This window comes from Octodon degus, unplaced genomic scaffold, assembly GCF_000260255.1.
Source record: "Octodon degus isolate 3935 unplaced genomic scaffold, OctDeg1.0 scaffold00099, whole genome shotgun sequence".
Lineage (NCBI taxonomy): Eukaryota > Metazoa > Chordata > Mammalia > Rodentia > Octodontidae > Octodon > Octodon degus.
The window spans coordinates 448,002-453,828 of NW_004524675.1; positions in this window are offsets into that span (position 1 = coordinate 448,002).

Below are 5,827 nucleotides of genomic sequence, written 5' to 3' on the forward strand. Positions count from 1 at the left end.
AAATAATTAATTATTATATTTTGTGTGTGCAGGGTCTCACTACACAACTCAAACTCATAGTGATCCTCCTGTTTTCAACCTCCCCAGTGCTAGGATTACAGGTGTGTGACACCACACTGAGACTTTGTGGCCAGCTCAGCCCACCCAGGGGCAGGGCTGGTGCAGCATATGGTGCCAGGGATCAAACCCCAGCCTCTGCCCTTTCCTGAGTGGGCACTTTGTCCACTGAGCTATCTTGCCTGACCTTATGACTATAAATATTCTACAAAGCGTGTACAAATGCACAGGTGATTGTTTCAATATTCCACATCATCTCTGTAGACTATATTCATTGTTATAAATGCTTGTAATTGTTATGCTCAAGAATTTTAGTATGATATGCTTGTGTATAATGTGTAGCAGTGCTATTATACCAAATATTTCTGATCCTCTGACAATCCTTATGGGAGGATTATACTATGCTGCACTCCACAGTTGCTCTTGGCTATGTGCGTTAATTTTTTCAGTGAATTTCAAAGCGTAAGTGATGGGGATTCTATCTTTTTTGGAGCTGAAGTTTTCAGAGGTAGCAGAACTTTTCTATTTCTTTTTTCTCTGTTCTTAGACTAGCAATGTCCCAAATAGAGCTGCTAAAACACTGTGCACTCCCACAAGTAGTCATGAGGCAAAACTGCAGTTGACCCACTTCCTTCATAGCTGTGTACATGGTGACTCACTGTTTAAACCTTCAAAGCTTCAATTTTATTTTTCGGAGACATGAAGAATGATATATTTTCAAAAGCCAATATTGTTGAGAATTATATCTATTTTAAATGGATATGAAACAACAAGGCAGTGGTGATTAGTACATAAATAATGATTAGGAATCTTTTGTTTTAACTTTTGAAATTTAGCTGGAAACAAATGATTCTATGATATTGTTCAAAATTTATCTGTACGTTTTTGCATTCAGAAAATATTGGAAAATGCTAAAACATGTATATTTAGAAGTTTTAATATTAATTACTTGTAAAATAATGTAAAAATAAAATACTATAGATTGAATCCATGGTACTCCATCACTGAGTTCCATTTACAGCAATTTTTGTTTTAATTTTGGACACAGGATCTTGTCAATCTGCTAGGGTGGCCTAGAACTTGTGACTCTGGCTTCAGCCTCCCCAGTAGCTGTGATACCAAAGTGCCTTACCATGCTTAACCTAGTCCATGGATTTTCAGATTTTACTGTCTGCAAAGCAGTTGTAAATTTGTTTTCTCAGGGTTTCAATTCAGTTAAGTACTTCACATTCCTTTTTCATGTTTCTTTTTTGTATCTTTTGTGAATTTTTAAAGTTATATATAAAGTAAAGCTAAAAATAATAAAATATGTGCTTATTTATTTGACATCTAGAGTCATTAACTAATAGTATGTTTATATTTAATTAATATTTCCATGTATTTAAATAGCTATTTACTATAACTGCAAACTACTGTAAAGAATGCTACAGAAATCTGAAAGATTCATTTTCAATAATGTATAAAACATCTCAATAAAATGAAAAAAAATTCAATATAATTCTGGGCTCCACAACACCTAAAATTAATAAATTCCAAATAACTAATCCATAGCTCATTTACATTTTTCCATGCTGTTACTACTTATCAGGAATGAAAGGAAAAGAGTAACACAGTGCATATGAAGTGTTTATTTCATTTTAAAATTATAGGCTACAAAGAGTCTGCTTTCAGCCTTGGGTACCACAGAACCATATGTAAGTATTAATCATATGGGTGTACAAATTAGGTATGAAGCAAAATCCTTATCAAAATATTAGAAAGGAAATATACAATCAAATGCACATCATTTAGTGCCTTAGACCATTATGGGTAGATATGAGACATTTATTACTGTGTCTATGACCTTAGAAATGCTCTGGTGTATTTTTCTGAAAATCTACTATGGGACACTGGAAGCTGTTATATAAAGAATGTTTCAGTCACTCTTCTCTCATTGCTGGGACAGATACTCAACACCCAAAATGAAGAAAGGAAAGGTTTAATTAGCTCACAGTTACCAGAGGTTTCGGGCCATACTCAGCTGGCTCCAAGGCTGAGTGGCACAGGGCAGAGGGCAGCAGTTCAGGGCTGCAGCAAAGAGCAAGAGAGCGAAATAGAGAAGCAGTGGCAAAAATGGCAACAGAGAGCAAGTCTGTCTCTCTTATATTTCATTCAGGCTATCCACCCCAGTCTGGGTGTGGCATTCCCACCTATAAACCCATCAGTATTCAAACCCATGATCCCATCAGTACTCAGACTCATAATCCCAGCTTTGAATCATGAATTAGTCACAAACTGTTGCACTGTGCCTCAATGACTGCATGAGACTTTGGGGGGACAATACAAGCCATAACAGTTTGCTCCTGGTCCCCTAAAAACTTATATACATGCCGTTAGGCAAATTATATTTTAGTCCACTAAGAGTTTTCATAGTTCCAACAATTTCAGCATTGTTGAAAATTCCAAGCCCCAAGTCTCCTCCAAGATCTAAGTCAAAGTCAGTTGTGAACACCTGTACAAAAGAAAAGCTAAATACTTTCAACATTCAAAGACACATTAACATTCCAAAAGTTGCAAACAACAGGGTAATACAAAACATTGAGACCAACACAAATCCAAAATCCCACAGGGCAAACATTAAATCCTGCCGTTCCATGTGGAACATCCAAAGCAATTTGTGTCAAATTGTGAGCTCCATGTGAGCTCCATGACACTCTTGGTGGTTTCTTCCATGGCTTGCCCCTCTCTCAGGCCTGCTTTGCTCCTTCCTTGCAGTTTCCTTTAGATGATCCATGTCTTTGGCTTTTCCAGACTTCTGGGGTTTCCACTGAATAGGCTTCTCAGCTTTACATACTGCAGCTTTACACACTGCCCTCTCAGGCGTACACTGCCTGACCTCCCACACCTTCTAAAATTGAGGTGGAATCCTTCTTAACCTCAGAACTCTTTCATTCTGCAAGCACCTAAAGCCAATGCCACATGGACGATCCCAAGGTCTGCTGCCAGTTGGAGCAGTAGCCAGGCTTTCTCCTCCTTTAGCTGTAGCAGTTGAGTGCATGGATAGCGAAGCACACTGACTTTGATTCCGGGGAATAAATTCTCTATGCTGGCACCATTCTAGAGCCCAGTGTGACCTCTGCTGCCATTCTAGAACATGGTGCTCTACGGCTTTCCCCTCAAGGCAGAGTGACTCTTCCTTGCAATTCTGAGGCTGCAAAGGGTGGAGACCTGTTGCCTTCAATGATGCCCTCAGGCTATCCTTTCCATTCTGTTGTTCCTTCTTGGCAATGGAGATCCTCTCAGCTCTATCTTTGCATTCCATATCTTTTTCTGAAGCTCCTTTCTGGCCAAACACACAACATTTTAAGTCATCCTACTGGGCTCTTTGCTCTTGATTCTCAACATAAATCTTGCCAAAAGCCCATAACAAGAGCCATGCCAGTGCCTCAATACTTGGATGCTTTGAAATATCTTTTGCCAGAATAATCAGTCCACTATGCTGAATCTCAGTCCAGGCAGTCTCTGGACATAAACAAAATGTAGACTAATCCTGCTGATCCAAAACATATATCTTCTGGAGTACAAAAACCATGCAGTCCTTTTTCCAATAAGAAACCTCTCTAGCTTGGTCTTTACAGGCAGGATTTCTATCAGTCTTCTGATCTGAGCTCTGACTAGAATCACCCATATAGAACAGGTGAAGCTGTTTCAGTGCTTTGCTTGTAGGCAATATTTCCAACCATTTCCTATCTTTTCCCATAAACCATTCCCAAAAGTTTATAATCCACATGGTCAGGTTTAACCACAGCAATGACCCCACTTCTATGGTACCAAGTTCTGTCTCAGTTACTCTTCTCTCATTGCTGGGACAGATACCTGACACTCAAAATGAAGGAAGGAAAGGTTTATTTAGCTCACAGTAACTTGAGACTTCAGTCCATTCTCAGCTGGCTCCAATGCACAGTGGCACATGGCAGAGAGTAACCTTTAATGGCAGCAGCCAAGATCAAAGAGCAAAGAAGGAGCAATGGCAATAATGGCAGCAGAGAGCTGTCTATCTCTCTGTCTCTTTTATATTACAATCAGGCTATCTGCTCCAGGCTGGGTGTAGCATTCACACCTATAATCCCAGCAGTACTGAGACCCATAATCCCAGCCTTGAATCATGAAATAATCACAAACTGTAGAACTGCACCTCAATGACTGCATGGGGGGATAAATACACCCAAACCAAAACAAAGACATATTAAGAAAAAAAATCTGGTGACATAAGTAACTTAAATGAGTCTGGTGCCTATCAGTTGCCATTCATGTTCATGTCTGTTGAAGAACAGATGTTATTCACCATCTGAAAATTAGGGGAATGACAAAATACTAAGGGAAGATTAAACGCTATATTTTGAAGTTTAATTTGTAAGTAAGATGCATTAAAAATAGAATGAGCAGATGATGTAATGAGAGTTGAAGACTGAAGTGGGTTTCTCAAGACAATTTTAAAGTCAAATTATGCCATTGTGCTTATGTTCAGGAAGGGTATTCTTTCCTCCCCAGCATATGGTACAACAATAGAATTCTTTAAACACTGTGAGACGCCAGAGTGTGTGGTGATGGCTGATGATGTATTACACTAATACTGTTTTGGAGTGACAGCCCTCCTGATGATGTATTACACTAATATTGTAGTTTATCACACGAGCAGTACTCTGATGATGCATTACAGCAATATATCATCGAAATGGTCATATTTATTTTCTTTCTCACTAATCTAAGTCAGGCCCAAAAATTCTGATAAAAAAGTAAATTGTTAGCTTTCATTTTATTTGATATGGGAAAAAGTCATTGATACAGGAGATGGCACTACAGTTACTATAAAAATGTTAACAGCTACTAAAACTTAATTATTATTTACTTTAGAGCTTAATATTTATAGCATACAATTTTGATTTTAAAATCAGACAATGTATTCAGTGGAGGTTTTTTGTTTTGTGTCAGCAAGATAGAGCTTTGTATACACTGCATCTGAAGTAAATTTTATATTTAGATAGAAAATACTCCTTAAGGTTAAATCCAAATAGAATACTATGGAACTCAGGAAGTATAATTAAGGAAATAAAGTCATATTATTTTTATTAATTTCATAATTTATGAACAGTAAACACTGCAATTTTGCAAAATAGAATTAGCCTTTGAAAGTTCCTCATTTCCCCCAGTAATCAGGAAACTTCTCTGCATGTAATTACATGATTAAGAACACTAAAGTGTGACTTACTGCTGGATACAGGAGAATACATGAGGGGATTTGGGAAGAGGAGTTACAGGGGAAGAAGTGGCAAATGGTGGGCCTGGAGAGAAACTGGGGAGACTGGAGTCCCCAGGAGCAGGCAGTTGAGACTCATCAAGAGCAGTGTTTGAGAAAAGTGGGCTCTGAGATTTAAGCTTGATTATCAAGGGGAACTCCAATTGCGAAAGGTGTAGTGAGAATTACTCAAGTGGCTTTAGGATTAAAACCCAGACTGTGCCACCGGGATGATCCTGGTATACAAAAGTACAGAGAAATCCTTAGAAAATTCTTGATGAGCAATTTCTTACCTGCATTCATTCAGAAAAAAATAAAATGTGTGTGTTTCTACTGTGTGTTATAGACGAGCCTGAAAGAGCACAACTGTCACAGTTCAACTCCATGCAGATAATCCACAAATGAAATGATTTAAAGAAAAAAAAGAGAGAACAGATGATTAAAAGAGTACAGGATTATTTTAAAGACAAATTATGCTTCTAGACTATATATATA